We start from the raw sequence: 18,861 nt of genomic DNA on the forward strand, positions 1-18,861 counted from the left end.
TTGTGAAGAGGGCTCAGCCTGCACGTGTAAAAGCACCTTCAGATCTGGGGGAGGGGTGACCCAGATCCGGCTTCCAGCCTCCTCTGGTGAGGTGGAGGGCTCCCTGAAAGTTGCGGGGTGGGGGACAGGAAGCAGTGAGGAGAGAGTAGGCAAGTGGGAGGCACTTCCCTGGCCCGGTTTTCCTCTACCATGTCCACAGGATCAGGAACGAAGTGGCCTTTGTGACTGCTGTGTCAGTCCAAAACTCGGTTGGAAAGGACAAAAATCAACTCCTCTAAGGCAGAGCTGAAGATGGAATTGACTGGTGGGTAACTGTGAGTAGGTAGGACCATCCTCAGGTGTGCCTGCAAGTGAATTATTCTACTTGTGGGCTTTCCTGGTGGCTCAGTGGTAAAGAATCCACCTGCCAATGCAGGAGCTAATGCAGGAAGCCTGGTTTCCACCCCTGGGTTGGGAAGAGCCCCTGGAGAAGGTAATGGCTACCCACTCCAGTATTTTTGCCTAGAGAATTCCAGGGACAGAGGAGTCTGATGGGCCACAGTCCATAGGGTCACAAAAGAGTCAGAGAAATTTAGTGATTAAAACACAACATACAACAGAACCACATTTATTTGTAAGTTGGGTAAAAATTAAAATTTAAGACAAGCATACACATTAAAAATGTCCTAAGATAACCACTACAAGACAGAAACAGTGTTACCAAACAATGAAGAAAAATGGAGTGGGATGGATGATACCAATCTAGAAGAGAGGAAGAGTAAAACCTAGAACTAACCAAGGATTAGTTCTAGGAGGATGCAGAGTAAAAGGACAGAGTTAAGTCCAAGCCCACAGGCAATCATAATGAATGCAGGACAAAACTCGGATGAATTTTATGGTATGTGGATTATATTTCAATAAAACTGTTAATTAAGAAAATAAAATGGTTATCTGATTAGGTCAGGGCCACCTGGATAATCTCTTTCCAAAGTCACATGCATCATATAGCATGACCTAACATGACCTAACCACATGAGTAAAATCCATCAAACTCCCAGTCTGGGGAACTAAGCAGAGGAGGAGGTAGGAAATCTTGCAGGCTATCCTAGCACTCTGGTAGGAAGTGATATAGATTGGAAATATATGGCACACATAATACATTGAACAAAAGAAACCAACATGAAAGAGTACATGCTGTTTGATCCCATTTTTATGAAGTTCATAATAGGCAAAACTAGTCTGTGCTGCCAGAAATCAAGATAGTGGTGACCCTTATGGTCAAGGAGGGATGGAAACAAAAGCAGAGGGGAAGAAACACTTACTTATTCAACAACTACACATTGAACACACCTACCAGAGGCTAAGTTAAGGGGATTCCATGGCAACCAAGATAAGCCTCCATCTTCATGGAGCTTTAAAAATCTATCAGGGAAGACAAAGACCATTAGAGAAGTATCTACCATAAATTGTGATAAGCATCACACTGGGGGAAGTGGGAGGTCCTCTGAAAGCATATGGCAGGGGGACTTAAATAGTTTAAGGGCTCCAAAAATGACTTTTAAATGGAGACCTGAATTAGGCAGGCAAATGAGGGAGTAATGGTTAACACAGTGACTTTGGTTGACTGTGGACTGATCATTACTTACCTGTAAGACATGACTAAGAAAGGCCGTGTGGTCTGCCTCTCCATCGTTGTGAGAATGGTCTCAAGGTGAGTGGAAACACCAGTCCTGCTCTAAACTGCACTGGTCAAGCAATTCCCTTCTTGCTATGACATTTTATGCTCTGGATATCCTTCTATAAAATGAACATTGACAAGATAGAGTGACTTGAAAAATAACCACCACATTGACACAGGAGCCTGAGTCCATGTGCAAAGGAATACAGCAGAATGCACAGTGGCTTCTGGCTCAGGCTCTGGAATCAGACTGCCTGAATTGTCATCCTGTCTTCACCACCAGCCACATGTCCATGGTCATTTACTGTCTGTAAGCCTCCACTTCATCAACTCTAAAGTAGGGGCAGTATTGCTACAGTGCTAAGAAATCTTTAGAGGATAGCTTTTTTAAAGAAAACAGAGGAACTATACAGATGTCTTGAGGTGGAAGAAGCATAGGTGTACAGCACAGTGCTGATAGGTTGTAAATGCATACAAGGAAGAACTCCTCTTGGGCCACACTTTCAGACTCACCAGCCATACCTACTTGTCACAGCCCAAACACAGAGAGCTCTCTTAAATGCTGTGCATTTGCACATCTCAGTCCTTTCTTCTGGCATGGTTTACCCACCTTTGTTTGCTTGAAGAGCTTCTTTCATCCTTCAAGTCTCAATTCATGTGTTGCCCCATGGGGGAAGATTATCCTGACTGCACAAGCCAGAATTGAGTGGTCACTTGTCCATGCTCTCATAGCACTCTGAATATCTCTAAAGTAACATATATCAAGTTATACTAAAATTGCTTATTCATACATTCATCTCCTCTTTATGAGCCTCTTGAGAGATGAGACCATACACAGAACTTGGCACATAATAGACAGCAAAAAAAGAGCTGTTCTCTGAATGAATTGAATGAATGAATACTGATACTTTAAGAGGCAGCAAATCCTGCCACCAGGTATACTTAAGCAAAGAAGAGACATTTGTTTGCAAAAATGTACAGAAATGATTGAAACATCTGATTCTGAACCAGCTAACTACTAAATAGGACCCTCAAGTCCTTGGGGCTGGGTGAAGAAAACTGAGAATCACAAAAGCACAGAGAAGGAGCAGATGTATATTTAGGGAAGAGCAAGAGGCTCAGTTTGGGCAAGAGAGGACAGGATGGAGATAAGACGGTAGTAAAAAAAAAAAAAAAAACCCGTGATACACTCCAAATGGCAAAGGAACATCATTTAATAGGGGTACTGTTTAAGAGGAGTGGGGAGACTTCCCTTGTGGTCCAGTTCAGTTCAGTTCAGTTCAGTCGCTCAGTCGTGTCCGACTCTCTGCGACCCCATGAATTGCAGCACGCCAGGCCTCTCTGTCCATCACCAACTCCTGGAGTCTACCCAAACCCATGTTCATCGAGTCAGTGATGCCATCCAACCATCTCATCCTCTGTCGTCCCCTTCTCCTCCCGCCCCCAATCCTACCCAGCATTAGGGTCTTTTCCAATGAGTCAACCCTTAGCATGAGGTGGCCAAAGTATTGGAGCTTCAGCTTCAACATCAGACCTTCCAATGAACACCCAGGATTGATCTCTTTTAGGATGGATTGATTGGATCTCCTTGCAGTCCAAGAAACTCTCAAGAGTCTTCTCCAACACCACAGTTCAAAAGCATCAATTCTGCGGCGCTCAGCTTTCTTCACCGTCCAACTCTCACATCCATACATGACCACTGGAAAAACCATAGTCTTGACTAGACGGACTTTTGTTGGCAAAGTAATGTCTCTGCTTTTAAACATGCTATCTAGGTTGGCCATAACCTTCCTTCCAAGGAGTAAGCGTCTTTTAATTTCATGGCTGCAGTCACCATCAGCAGTGATTCTCGAGCCCAAAAAACCTTGTGGTCCAGAGGTTAAGAATTCACCTGCCAATGCGGAGGACACAGGTTCAATTCCAGGTGGAGCAAGATCCCACACGCCACAGGGCAATTAACTACTGAACTGAACTGAACAATTAACACCACAACTACTGAAGCCCGTGTACACTACAGCCCGTGCTCCACAACAAGAGACACCATTGCAATGAGAAGTCCAAGCAATGCAGCTAAAGAGTGGCCCCCGCTCACTGCAATTGGAGGGAACCCATACACAATAATGAAGACCCAGTGCAGCCATAAATAAACAAATATTAAAAAAAAAAAAGAGGAGTAGGCAAGGTAATTTATCCCTCATGGAATGATAAAGCCTACAGGGCCTAACAAGAGCAGGCTGCAATTCCACAGGCACAACAGGAAAAGAAGTGGAGTTAACAGAACCCTATGAAAGGGAGGTGTTGGGGTGCCTTAATTTGAGTCTTGGCAAAGTAGAGGAATGGGATTTAGTCACTGTCAAAATCAGGGATGTACAGGAAGAGCGGGGAGGAATAAATGTCCAGGCACTTCATCTCCCTCTGCTGTCACCCTCCAGCACCCTGCCAGTGCCTGTCAATGGCCACATCCAATGACAAGCCAGATAGCAAGGGAGCTGGGGAAGGTAATCCACAGAAGGCAGCCTCCTGAATCCCAGAGCAGGACAGAGAAAGAGAAGCAGACTAATGACTTTGGTGGGTAAAGCCAGAGAGGCTACCAGGTAATACATTTTACCCAGTGAATAGGAAATAGCCCCCCTCTATTTCTTGTTTTCTGTTCAGAATGAGACTTTTTTTAAATTAATATTTTCCTGAAATAAAAGAGTTATGACTGTCTGAGTCCTTCACTGTTTCCTGATACATAATGCAACGAAGCTTATGAGGTTGAGATTTACTTTTTTCTCCACTGCCTAATTAGAAGCTTAGCACCTCTAAGAGGATTACTTACAAAGCATTATGGCTGAAGACATGGAGAGCCTTTAAAGATTTTTGTCTCTCACAAACTCCTTGCTAGACTTTTCAAAATTAAGGTGTAGAAGGAAAGAATATCTGAAAAAGGAAAAGGCTGAGTCATCACATACCTAGAAGCCCTTCACCTGCTTATGGCATTATGTACATCATCAGCAACAGGATTCAGCAAACCCCGACACTTCCTATTCTCAGACTGAAGGAGCAAATGATACAAAGCAGCAACACCATGTATGTAAGAGTATGCTCCCCCCCACCCATGTGTGCGTGCACGCGCGCGCGCACACACACACACACACACACACACACACACACACTCATTCTTTCTAACCTGTCATAAAGCAATGCTCTTTTCATGATTAGAGGCTGCATTCATGTTCGACTTCTGAAAATGAATGAAGTGTTCTTGAAAGTCTTGCCTGATTCCCCCACTCCACCAATACATCCACTCCCAAGGACAGCAGGAATACAGTCGGTCAACACATGGGCTTTAGCTTAGACTCAGAGCTGTGGTGCAAACAGTCAGATGCCCCTCTGTGGAAAACAGCAAGACCAATAAAAGCCAAAGTGGTAAGAAACCACATGTACCCCTCAAACAGTAAATAACATTGTGTAGGTTTAACAAATCATTCTGTTAATGAATCCAGTACACAGTATTTATCTTGCTACAAATATGTTTTGTTTCCTGACATCTTTTAAAAGAACAGTTTGATGACAGAAAACACTTTCTTTGATCTTCCTGATAGTTGTACCCAGATCTGTTTTTGATACTGAGAACTGCAAAAATAAATTGCCCACATCATATCCTGCTGCAATCTACATCTCTGATTAAACTATGCTGTTTTATTCTCTTTCAAATAGACACACTACAGCTGCCTTCCCAGTGGAGTCCAGTGCAAAGAGGGGGAGGTGTGCCAAAGAGGCCTGAGGAGAGATGGACGTTTCTTCAGTGTGCGTAAGAGAACAAGCTGGAGGCAGGGGAGGGTGCCTGGAGCCCTGTGGATCCACCCGCTGTGACCATCATTCAGGTAACTGCTCTTTCTTCATCTTCTGAGGGGGTAGTTCTTGGCTGCTGGCTTAACTTTCAGAAAGCACCCCCCTTCTCCAAGCTTCCTGAATCAACTTCTACTTTTGCATCTTCTTTTCTTTAGCAAAAAGGAAAGGAGTCACCATTGGAAAGCTCTGAGATTCAGAGGAAGTGAGTAAACAGTATTTTTATTTTTCCTTCAATGGAATATAAGTTCTTCAAGAGAAAAAAAGTACAGGTAATTCATTATGTCTTATCAGTGTATTACCAATCAGAGGAGTGTAAGGTTTCTTATCAAATCAGATCCTGTCTTTGCTAAGAAGAAGATACGAGGGGTCTGGACTTTTTTGTTTTTCCAGCAGAACCTTGTTTTGGTTTTGTTTTGTGTGTGTGTGTGTGTGTGTGTGTGTGTGTGTGTGTGTGTGTGTTTTTCAAGGAGACATCATTTTCCTGGCTGTGACATGTAATGCTCCATTTTACCAGACTGCATTAAGCAGTTCAGCTTATGACTATAAACAGTCTCTGGCTTTTGTCATTAGGATGAGTTGTTCAAGTGTAAGGTACTCAAAGATAATGTCCTCAAGCCATTTAAGCCGAGTTCTTTTATTCTTCGTTCGAGTAAACATGTCTTGGATAACTTCTATGAGTTCCCGCATGGACAAGAGTCATTAGAGTCATAGTCCAATTTGAGATGGGTACTAATCTCCTCTTCTTACCCTACCAATTAATAATGTCACAGGCTTGAGACACAGCTGGCCAGGGTCTCACCTGTATGATCTGTAACAGGGGAAGCTAACTGGCATTTAGGCATGTGGGAGAAACCATAAAGCACAGCAATTATACACAGTGATGCTGAGCTTGGTCCGGGTTCAATTCCCACATCTGCCACCTTTTAGGTCAAACAGGATAAACAATTTAACCTCAGAGTAATAAATACAAAGGACTTAGATGATGACTTAGCACGTGGTAAATACTGTACTAAATGTTAGTTATTTTTAGGACCCTGGCTTTAACCAGGCTCTGTCACCATCAAGAGGAAAGATTAGGGATCAAGGCCTAGCCTTCCTCCTACTGAAGTGGCCGAGTCATTCCCATTGTTCACCGTCCCTGCTGATGCTGCTCTTGACAGCAGTGCCACCACAGTGACATGAATGTCCTTCACCACTGTCCTCTCCAGCCTCTCAGTGCTGTCCCACCACTCTCCTGGGCTGACCCTGTTGCTCTCACAAATATAAGGAAAGATTCTCTCTCCACTCTTGTTACATCTCTACCAGATTGCTGAATGTGACCCTGCTCTCTATTTTTTAGTAAATCTCCTGTAAAGGGTAATTTTACCTTTTTAGTCGCCTATAGGACAGTCTTTCAAATAACATGATAAAAGCTACCCCCTGAGTTGTCAGAAAACGTTTGGGTGGCAACTGCAATAACCTATTCAAAAAGTTCTTTCCCAGTGATTTTAAAGCACTGTTCCAAGCAAGGAGTTAAGTCATCCTGGTCTGTCCCTATATGTCAGTATCGTGACACTTTATGTTTGCTGCCCCACAGCAACACACACACACACACACACACACACACACATACACACACACAGTCTTGCATCATACCGTACTGGATATTTTTAGTCTCCTTAAGGACTGATCAACAAATTCTCTTTACAATATTCTCGGGGAACCTATCAAGTTCACATGCAAAAGAGATCTAAAGCATGTTTGGGACATGCTGAGGTTCTTGATATTATAGATTGGTTGGTATTATATATTAGCCCCTTTCTTAGTCTATATATTAGGTTTCATCAATCCTATTTTTCTTTCCTGATGTTTCCATGTTAGTGTTTCTTAAACTGTGGTCAAGGACCATTGACATCAAAGTCATCTGACTTATTAAAAGCTTAATTTCCCGCACATCAGCTGAGCCAGGGTCTCTGGGAGTAAGGCTCAAATGCTTGAAGTTCTACAAGCTATTCCTTCTATACACTCTAAATAAAGTTTGAGAACTTCTGTTCTACATATTTTGAAATACACATTGTTTTGAAACAAGCATTATGTATCTATCTGACCAGTTACATTGTTGGAAACCATTACAGTGATCTTTAACATAAAATCCTATATTCCATCCTTTGTTATTTAAAATATGCTCTTGCTATAGCTAGGGTGAAGAACATCTGCAAGGCAGGACAGCCACTGGTCTCAGGAATCAATGAAATCAAGTCAGTTTGCTTCCTTTAAGATAAAAGAATAGGCACAAATATAAGACAAAGCCCGTAATAGGAAGCCCAAACAGCCTAGGAGTAGCCTAGTTATTGGTGGGTGAGCTTTTCAGTCAGTGAGACTAGGGTTCAAATTCCAGTAAGGATACTAACTAGCTGTGTGACCTTTACTTTTCTTAATCAGTCTGTCTTGATTTTCTCACCTGTGAAATTTTAGATAATAATACTGACCTCATAGATTTGTTGTAAGAATGAAGTGAGAAAAAGGTAGATAAGGCACTTGGTATAGTACATAATAAATGTGTTAGAACAGTTATCATTTCCAATGAGAACTATTCCTGATAGATTCTGAAATAAAGCAGACAGCTCTCATCTGAATAAAATCTTCAAGATGGTTAGTTTGAAGTTAGTCTGGCCAGAATTACTGGCCAGATGCTATCTTTCCTTCTTTCCAGGTATCTAGAAACCTCAAAAGTGTCTTTTGCAAAGCACCAAAGAGCAGGACAAGCAAGTCAAAAGAGCCAGATATTCTACCAGACAACTCCAGCCCTAGAGAAGAGTCTAGGGAAAGCATGGCAAAACCAGAGTATAAGATGGAGCATTCAAAGGTGGGGCAGATTCACTCAACAAAATAGTTCTAGGACATGTGCCAGGCACAGTTCCAAGCTGAGAATACAGCACAGAACAAAACAGACAAGAGCTTTTCTCTTGTGGGGTCCATACTCTAGTGCAGGGAAGCACACAATGAACAACTCAATTAATAAAATATACAGTATGTCTGATAGTGAAATGTGCTTTGAGAAAAATCAAGCAAAAAATGGGAATAGGGACTTCCCTAAGGATCCAGTGGTTAGGACTCTGTACTTGCACTGCTGAGGGAGAACTAAGATCCCACAAGCCTCACAGTGTGGCCAAAATAAAATAAATGTGGCACTATAAACAATGGGACTAAGCCAAACCAGGGTAGATAACAGTTAGTCATGGTAAAGCAGAAACACCTATGCATTACCCCCTCAATGTCATCTCCCTTTGCCCTAAATCCACACATGACCGCTCCATTAATTAATACTCAGCAACTATTTTTCTGAAAGAAGGATATGCCTCAAGAGGAAATCAAAATCTTTGAAAATAAAGCAACCTTTACACACCTGTTTCAACTGGGTAGAATTAGTATCGGGCACATTTAAACACTCAATAAATCATTGTTGCAGAAATCAGTGGCTCAGCATATAAGTGGAAAGATTACCACCTTTCAGGAAGAATGATTCCAGCTCCATTCACAGAGCCAGGATGCTCTCTGTAATGATCACAACCTCCATAATAAGCAACAAAAACACAAGCCGGAATGCTCACTTATCCTTGGTATTCTCCTAAGCACTTTATATGGATTATCTCATTGGAACCTTTCAACAATACTGGAGATTCAGGGGAGTAATTGCCCAGTACAGGCCCCATGGATGCTGTCTCTGTTGAGTAGTGTCCTTCCTGTTGAGAAGTGCATATCCTTCTCAGTCAATAAGTCAGGTCCTACATAGACTTCAGAGCAATGATTATGATTACCAATCAATCAGAATTATCAAATTATCAAACACAGGTGTTCCCATTTTCCAACCCAGCTGCCAGTGTCTTCTCAGCAAAGCACTGTTCCTGATAACCATCCAGTCCAAACCAGAACTTTTTAATGTCTCTTCTCTTTCAGTCATACTACTGGTATTATCCAGTACTCACTATATCCAAAGCTCAAGATGCAGTCAGAAGTCCCTGCCCTCCAGGAGTCTACAATAAGATCCTGAAAGAAGGCTCAGCCGTGTAGAGCAGTGGTCCCCAACCTCCGGGATCTAATGCCTGAAGATGTGAGGTGGAGCTGATGTAATAATAATAGAAATAAAGTATACAAAAAATGTAATGCACTTGAATCACCCCAAAACCATCCCCCCACCTGCAGTCAGAGGAAATCAGTTCCTGGTGCCAAAAAATTGGGGGCCACTGCTTTAGTAGAGTAAGACAAAGCAAAGCAATGTGTTTGCCCTGGGGTGCATACAACAGATGCAAGAGGGGACTGAAGACTTTGATGTATACAGGCTAATTCTGATTTCTGGTATGGAGAACCATTGGAAGAAGCAAGGACAGAGATATCTGTGAGTCAGAAAGGGTGGTCACATGCCTCAGGGAGACAAGCTAGGTGCACCTGTGCTTTGGCTACACCAAAGACCCAAAACAGGGCCACAGCTTGAGCACATGGGCAGCTTCTTTCCGAGGAAAGCCAGTCACAGACAAGGCCAGAAGGCACAGGTAGGTCTGTGCCTACCCTGCTGGACCCCACTGTGAAGATTTAAAGCTGAAAATCGGTGCTGAATTCCAGGTCACAGCCACCAAAAACCCAAACCATAATGAAGAAAGGAAGAATTGGATTTACCAGGAAAAACAAATTGCCTATGAAGGTAACCAGTTCTGGAAACAAACAGTGCCCAGTTTATTTTTTCCCAGCGTTTTAAAAGGAAGGGACAACAATTAGAGAGGAAGTAGAGGTAACAGTGCAGAGGCACAGAGGAGCAGGGCTAGAAGGAGGCGGCCTTAGGACCCTGCACCACACGTGGTCCAAGTTGGATGCCATTCTGGTTCTCTTGTTTCTCTGCTTAAACCCACCAGAAGCCTCCCACTCTCCTTTAAACAGAGCCCCAACTCCTTCACCTGACCCTTCCTTCACCAGCTCCTTCAAAGACTTGCAAAACGTGCTGCTTCCCTTGGCTTTCTCTCACCGTTCCCCTCTTCCCTTCATCTATTCTGAACTGCCCTCAAGTCTTCCCAGGTGTTTCAATCCCTGCTTCCATTAGGTCATCACGTGGAATACATTTCCCCTCTCCATCTTCATCTGGCTGCCACCTACTTATTTTTCAGATCTCGGCTTAAATATCATTTCCACAAAGAAGCTTTCCCTACCCTGGTTGAGGTTAGGTCCCTTTGCTCTGTTCGCATAATTCCCAATATTTCCTCTCTCATAATATGTATCAACTTTGTAATCATTATTGATTATGAGTCTTTGCTGCTAAATAGTAAACTTCATGAGTACATAGATTGTTGTAAGTACTCATAAAACACCCGTTAAATTAATCAATAGATTCAACTGAAGCAAAATTTATTAGGGGATTTTAGGTCCTTCTTTCTCCCTGAATTGTAAATTGCAAGGGAAAAGAAAAAAAACACAACATTAAGCAACATCTCAAAGGAGAAGAGAAAGGACAGTTCTTGCCTGTGGTGGCCCAGCAGCTTAGCTTTATGATCACACATACCTTTCTTCATTAGCATGTGCCCCCTACCCAGAAAAGTAATTCTATAAAACAATATTACTGCCTTCCCAGTCCAGGAAATATTATCTTTCCTTTTAATTTATTCTCACTTCATTCATTCAACATTTATAATGCAACTTCAGTGTGCCAAGCACTGAGTTTTCCTACATTTTTGTTGTTTTCAAATTTTCACAGGTAGCGATTTAGGAGTTGGCTATAATAAAAATTCAGAAATAAGCAAGATTTTAATTTCAAGGGGTAAAAAGCTTAATAGTCAGAAATACATTTAGTACTGAGTTGTTGGCAACAGAAAAGCTAGTGTGAATTGGCTTAAATCCATGATTTCATTGACTCACAAGTCTTTTAAAGGCCAGAAGTTTTAGGCAGGTTTTTTCTCCAGAACTTCACAGAGTCCCTAGGCTTTGGCTCCTTTATTATTCTCTGGGCCCTACCCTCTGAATGACAGCTTGCCCTTCTCAGCTTCCCTTATAGTAGCAGTTATTCCACATCTCACCTCTTCCACCTTGCCAAAAAAACAAGGGGCTCTTCACCCATTTCCCACAAATGAAAACGGAAGCCTGTTTCCCAGGAGCCTCCAGCAAACAGGGGAATTTCCTCCCCATCACTGTCTTGAATCTGGCCATATGCCCATCCTGGAGCCAATTGCCTCACCCAGGGAATGAGATACACTGGTTTGTTTCAGCCCTACAGGATATACCAAATATGGTGTCCATTGCACACCAGCTGTATAGCTGAGCAAAGGAAAACATATCCCTAAAGGAAAAAAATTTTGAAGACTGTTAGAGAAATGAAGCGGAGAAGGCAATGGCACCCCACTCCAGTACTCTTGCCTGGAAAATCCCATGGACGGAGGAGCCTGGTAGGCTACAGTCCATGGGGTCACTAAGAGTCGGACACGACTGAGCGACTTCACTTTCGCTTTTCCCGTTCATGCACTGGAGAAGGAAATGGCAACCCACTCCAGTATTCTTGGCTGGAGAATCCCAGGGACAGCGGAGCCTGGTGGACTGCCGTCTATGGGGTTGCACAGAGTCGGACACGACTGAAGCGACTTAGCAGCAGCAGCGGCAGCAGAGAAATGAAGAAATAGACATTGATGAAGCAGTCAACAAGTGTTCATTACACAGGTATATGATCAGGCCACCCAAGATGGCTGTTCTCTTTCTCTCTGTACATCCCTTGCTCAACCAGTACCCGCTTCACCTACATCCTACTCACCTGATTGACCTTCCCTCTTAATCATAGAGCCTAATCGGTAACTGCCTATGTGCTTGCCCCTGCCCTGGCTGCTGATTTCCCTGGTAACTGAGGTACCAACCTGACAACTGGTAGCCTCCTTCTCCCCCTAGTAGTGAAGACTGCTGCCATGTCCTGCCTGCCATCTGCTGTACACGGTGGGATATTCCTTCAGAACCTTTTGCTTCAGATGCATATGATCCCCTGTCCAATAAACCATTGATGTCTCTGCTGTTGTTCTGAGTTCTTTCCTAGGTCTCACAGCCAGGGAATTCCAAGGTTTACAGAGTTTTCCAGAGCAGCAGTCCAGTTTCTCTATATAATGCTCAGACGCTCAGAAATGTTTGACCCTTTGTGACCCCATGGACTGTAGATTGCCAGGCTTCTCTGTCCATGGGATTTTCCAGGCAAGAATACTGGAGTGGGTAGTCATTTCCTTCTGCAACCAGGGATCGAACCTAGATCTCCTGCATTGCAGGCAGATTCTTTACCAACTGAGCCACCAGGGAAGCCAGTTTCTCCACCTCACATAAAGAAATATGTCATCACTGCTGGGTAGCTTATAGAATCCTTGATTCTTAGGGTTAAAAGGAATTACACATAGAGTCCAATCTAACCCATCATGTTATAGTAATTAAGGCTGGGAAAACTGAAGTAATTTGCCCCCAGGTTACACAATTTAGTGAGTACCATCAAAAAGAACATAACTCAGATGTTTTTATTTTTGATCTAACATTCTTCTTGAGTGTCATTACAACACAACAAAATCATACCATATGATAAGTCATTTCTGTTATTCTATAAACATTGAGTTTATTGGCAGAGAATATTTTTTGTTGGGTTTGTGTAAGGGTAAGTAGGAAAGAGTGAAAGAATGGAAAAAAGAGAACAGTTTTGATGTCTTTTTAATTTTAATTCACACAAATTTCTAACACATTTATTGACTGAGAAAATATGACGCCAGGACTTTGATAAGAATCTTCACAGTAACAACAATTAGACTTCTAAGTCCTGATCCCAGGGCTGAACACCATTTGGGAAAAAGACAAGTTCCAAGCTCTGCTCTCAACAACTGGTGTGTTTGAGACCTGTCAAATAATGCACATTTATAATGCTTTCAATCTGAGGAAGAACGCTTCAGAGTAGAGAAAAAGTTCCTGCTAGTCAATACTTAAACATCACAGAGCCACCTGTGCTCTGGAACCTGTGAACTTTCCTCCACGTCATAGGACTGCATTGCATTTTCAGGGTAGACTAGCTAGCAAGGGCCAGCTGTGGGTGAGGGAAGAATAGATAAGAGACAACCAAAAGGGCCCTCCCTGAGCCTGGAGAATCTCTTCATTAGTATTCACACACCCTCTGGATATGGAGAGCCTACTCAAAGGCAAAGAGTTTACTCAGATGCTACTTATCTTAAACCCTTATTTATCACTAGTATCTCTGCAGCAATTAGTTGTTTGTTTTTTTTATTGGAGGATAATTGCTTTACAACGTTGTGCTGGTTTCCCCATACAACAACATGAATCAGCCACAAATATATTACACATATATCCCCTCCCTCTTGAATCTCCCTCCAAACCCCTGCCCCCATCCCACCACTCCAGGTCATCACAGAGCACTGGGTTGCGCTCCTTGTGTTACACAGCAACTCCCCACTACCTATCTATTTTACATATGGTAATGTATATATTTCAATGCCACTCTTTCAACTCATCCCACCCTCTCCTTCCCTGGGTGTGTCCGCAAGTCCATTCTCTAAATCTGCATCTCTTTTCCTGCCCTGAAGATAGATTGATCAGTATGCTTTTCCTAGATTCCACGTAAATGCATTAATATACAATATTTGTTTTTCTCTTTCTGGCATACTTTACTCTGTGTAACAGGCTCTGGGTTCATCCACCTCAGTTCAACTGACTCAGATTCATTCCTGAGTAATATTCTATTGCATATATGAATGTCAACTACAAGTTGGCACTAACCAAAGGCATTTGCCATCTGCTTCTGTGGAAATTGAATCCTGTGCTGCTGCAGCTGTTGACCTTTAACACCCCTAAAAGGAATTCAGTATCCTCTATAACACTGTATTTTGTCCTTTCTTATCTCTTAGTCTTTTCCAGCACAAGAACTATATTTCACTCATGATTGCATTTTCATCCATTGCACAGAGTAGATGCCAAATTAATGTTTAGTGAGTTGGATTGAACTGAGTCATATGATGTCTGTCTTGCCTTCAAAGCAGATTCAAATTACACTTTTCTTCCAGAATATGTCCTAAACTATCCTAACTGTAGGTTCAGTCTATGTCTTGAGTCAGTGTAGTTGCTTCCTCTATCCAATTCTAAAACTTCAGGTGCAGCCCCACCTCAACTCCCAGGACCATGTATAAACTGAGCCAGGAGACCCTTGAGTAACTTAGTCCACATTCCAGAGCTCAGCATTAAATCGTCCTTGCCACTAGTCCAATCATCCATTTATTTGTTTCGTTAGTAAACATTTAAAAGCCAACTTTGTGCCAGGCCCTATGCTGTTATTGTTGTTTAATCCCAAAGTCATGTCTGACTCTTTTGTGACACCATGGACTATAACCTGCCAGGCTCCCCTGTCCATGGGATTTCCCAGGCAAGAATAGTGGAGTGGACTGCCATTTTCTTCTCCAGGGGATCTTCCCAACCCACAGATGGAACCTGCATCTCCTGAATTGCAGGCAGATTATTCACCACTGAGCCACCTGGGAAGCCCAGGCCCTATATTAAGTGCAAAAGAAATAAGAATGAAGATGTTATGAGCTGGGCCCTCAGGGAGCCCACAGCTAGTTGGTTGAGAGGCAGGGGGGACATTAAACAGGCAACCCCGTTGCAGACCCTCTATAATATTTTGCCCAATCTCCAGTCTCTGTGCTCTATTTCTTTTTCTTGGTATTCTCTGTCTTCATTCTTGTTCCAGAAACCACAACTTTCCAGACTGGAAATTGAAATTCTACTTGCAATCCTACTGTCAGGACAAAAGACTTGTGCACAGTTTTCTTTTCCATATAACCAGCCCTTCTGCACACCACTTTTCATTGAGTGAGAGAAAAGTCTGACTTCTTCACAGGGTCACTGATTCTTTGTTTCAGGACTCTCTGACCTGCCTCTCAAGTCTGGCATCTAATATGAATTATCCAGTACTCTTTAGCATTAAAGTACATAATTCTCTGTGTATCCTATTTAGAATGGATATCCTCAGGATCCGTTCCCCCAGATTTTATAGTTGTCTGTATTTATTACAAGCCTCCCAGGCAATTTTAAAATGGGTGATCCAGAGACTTTGAGAAGCATTGTCCTAAGATTCACATATTCACTTAAATTTTAGAATTATCTATACTGTCGCTATCTCACAAAGCTAGTGGAGGTGATGGAATTCCAGTTGAGCTATTTCAAATCCTGAAAGATGATGCTGTGAAAGTGCTGCACTCGATATGCCAACAAATTTGGAAAACTCAGCAGTGGCCACAGGACTGGAGAAGGTCAGTTTTCGTTCCAATCCCAAAGAAAGGCAATGCCAAAGAATGCTCAAACTACCGCACAATTGCACTCATCTCACATGCTAGTAAAGTAATGCTCAAAATTCTCCAAGCCAGGCTTCAGCAATACGTGAACTGTGAACTTCCAGATGTTCAAGCTGGTTTTAGAAAAGGCAGAGGAACCAGAGTTCAAATTGCCAATATCCGCTGGATCATCGAAAAAGCAAGAGAGTTCCAGAAAAACATCTATTTCTGCTTTATTGACTACGCCAAAGCCTTTGACTGTGTGGATCACAATAAACTGTGGAAAATTCTGAAAGAGATGGGAATACCAGACCATCTGACCTGTCTCTTGAGAAACCTGTATGCAGGTCAGGAAGCAACAGTTCGAACAACAGACATGGAACAACAGACTGGTTCCAAATAGGAAAAGGAGTACGTCAAGGCTGTATATTGTCACCCTGCTTATTTAACTTATATGCAGAGTACATCATGAGAAACGCTGGGCTGGAAGAAACACAAGCTGGAATCAAGATTGCTGGGAGAAATATCAATAACCTCAGATATGCGGATGACACCACCCTTATGGCAGAAAGTGAAGAAGAACTAAAGAGCCTCTTGATGAAAGCGAAAGAGGAGAGTGAAAAAGTTGACTTAAAGCTCAATGTTCAGAAAACTAAGATCATGGCATCTGGTCCCATCACTTCATGGGAAATAGATGGGGAAACAGTGGAAACAGTGTCAGGCTTTATTTTTTTGGACTCCAGAATCACTGCTGATGGTGACTGCAGCCATGAAATTAAAAGACGCTTACTCCTTGGAAGGAAGGTTATGGCCAACCTAGATAGCATATTTAAAAGCAGAGACATTACTTTGCCAACAAAAGTCCGTCTAGTCAAGGCTATGGTTTTTCCAGTGGTCATGTATGGATGTGAGAGTTGGACGGTGAAGAAAGCTGAGCGCCACAGAATTGATGCTTTTGAACTGGTGTGTTGGAGAAGACTCTTGAGAGTCCCTTGGACTGCAAGGAGATCCAATCAATCCATCCTAAAGGAGATCGATCCTGGGTGTTCATTGGAAGGTCTGATGTTGAAGCTGAAACTCCAATACTTTGGGCACCTTATGCGAAGGGTTGACTCATTGGAAAAGACCCTAATGCTGGGTAGTATTGGGGGCGGGAGGAGAAGGGGACGACAGAGGATGAGATGGTTGGATGGCATCACCGACTCAATGGACATGGGTTTGGGTGGACTCCAGGAGTTGGTGATGGACAGAGAGGCCTGGCGTGCTGCAATTCATGGGGTCGCAAAGAGTCGGACATGACTGAGTGACTGAACTGAACTATCTCACCCCACCATCACAATTTAGACCCTGCAAACCTTCAAGGACTGGAATAATTCCCCAATCCTCCTGACAAAGGAAGTAGAATTCAGGTAGCAGAAGACTTACTGTGCATGACTATGTTTTTTGACTTTTGAATATTATCTTCCCCAAAGTCCCCATCACTGGGCACTGTGTACCTATTGGGACAGCTTAGATGCTTTATCTTGACTTCCTGACCAGTTACATGCTTGACCTCTGATCTATTTCCATTACACCTGAAACACCATGTTTTGTCCATCAATACCTGAAAGTCAGTCAACCTCTCACCTCTCTATCTGCTGTCACTACCTAGCCAGGTTTGGCTCCAGATTCCAGAATTCCTCACCTAGTCTATCCAAGTGATAATTATTCACTGTCTGTGCAAGTTCTCAGGAATCCCAGGCCATGGTCATATTTTCTTTATTAGAAATCCCATACTCTTTGAGGAAGACACAGACACCGCTGTAGCGGAGCCCTGTGCCACCCAACCCCACTGTTCGCTCTCGCTGAGAAACAAGTCGGTCAGGAAGCCACACCACAGCCATGGCCTTTAAAGACACCGGTAATACTCCACTGGAGCCAAAGGCGGAGGATCACCCTCACCAGCCGCAATGTGAAGTCTCTGAAGAAGGTATGTGCTGACCTGATGAGAGGCAGGAAGGAAAAGAATTTGAAAGTGAAAGGACCTGATCAGACTCTGAGGCCTGCCAAGACTGAGAATAACTATGAGGAAAACTCCTAGAGGTGAAGGTTCTAAGACTTGGGATCAATTCCAGATGAGGATGCGCAAGCGACTCACTGACCTACACAGTCCTTCTGAGATTGTCAAGCAGATCACTTCCATCGGTAATGAGCCAGGAGTCAAGGTGGAAGTCACCACTGCCGATGCCTAAGTCAACCTTTTTAATAAACTGATAATCAGTTGTTAAAAACAAAAAAAGAAATCCCATGGCCCCAATTGTCTGCATCACTCATTTCAACTGTTATGCCTAGATCTGTTACCAACATCCTATCTCACCAGCACAATTGTAAATTAATATTACTGAGTATTCATGGGTTAAATAATCACATAGGCCCTAACTATGGAAGACACAAAACAAGACATTTATATTAAAAGTAAAGGACCAGAGGAACTTACATTACCAGAAAAGTCAGGCTTATAAAATATGCTAGAGTTCACACTGAGTTCCCAGGGAAAAAAGTAATTTTTAACCATCATAGTAATATTTTCCATTCATTGAGGACCAATCATCTGTACCAGGCACTGTACTAGATATATTAAATGTCATTCTTCCAATCCTTACAGCTATCCTTTGGAGAAACTGATGCTCAAGGAAGTCCACAAACTTTCCCATGATGACACAGCTAGAAAGTGAAGGAGTTGAGATAATTTAGGTTGACTCCAAAGCCCATGGTATGTCTGCATGCGTGTTTGCAAAGTCGTTTCAGCCATGTCCAGCCATGTCCAACTCTTTGCGGCTACGGACTGTAGCCTGCCAGTCTCCTCTGTCCATGGGATTCTGCAGGCAAGAATACTGGAGTGGGTTGCCACCCCCTCTTCCATGGTATGTCTGCTACACTACAAACAAAGGAAATAATTATCACCAACCCCTCAATTTTATCAGAGCTATTGCTAGAGCACATTATTCCTGAAAGACTCTAGTATCACTTGGAAATTTTCAATGAGTTCAAAAGATTGTAAGAAGGAAACTTTTCTGGAAT

General features: G+C 42.8%; 1 pseudogene; it reads left to right on the forward strand.

The window, feature by feature from the left end:
- The first annotated feature begins 17,682 nt into the window (after positions 1-17,682).
- On the forward strand, positions 17,683-18,083 carry LOC145505065 (small ribosomal subunit protein uS10 pseudogene; annotated as a pseudogene).
- Positions 18,084-18,861: the final 778 nt, after the last annotated feature.

This window comes from Giraffa tippelskirchi, chromosome 5 (assembly GCF_054371585.1).
Source record: "Giraffa tippelskirchi isolate mGirTip1 chromosome 5, T2T-mGirTip1v1.2.pri, whole genome shotgun sequence".
Taxonomy (NCBI): domain Eukaryota; kingdom Metazoa; phylum Chordata; class Mammalia; order Artiodactyla; family Giraffidae; genus Giraffa; species Giraffa tippelskirchi.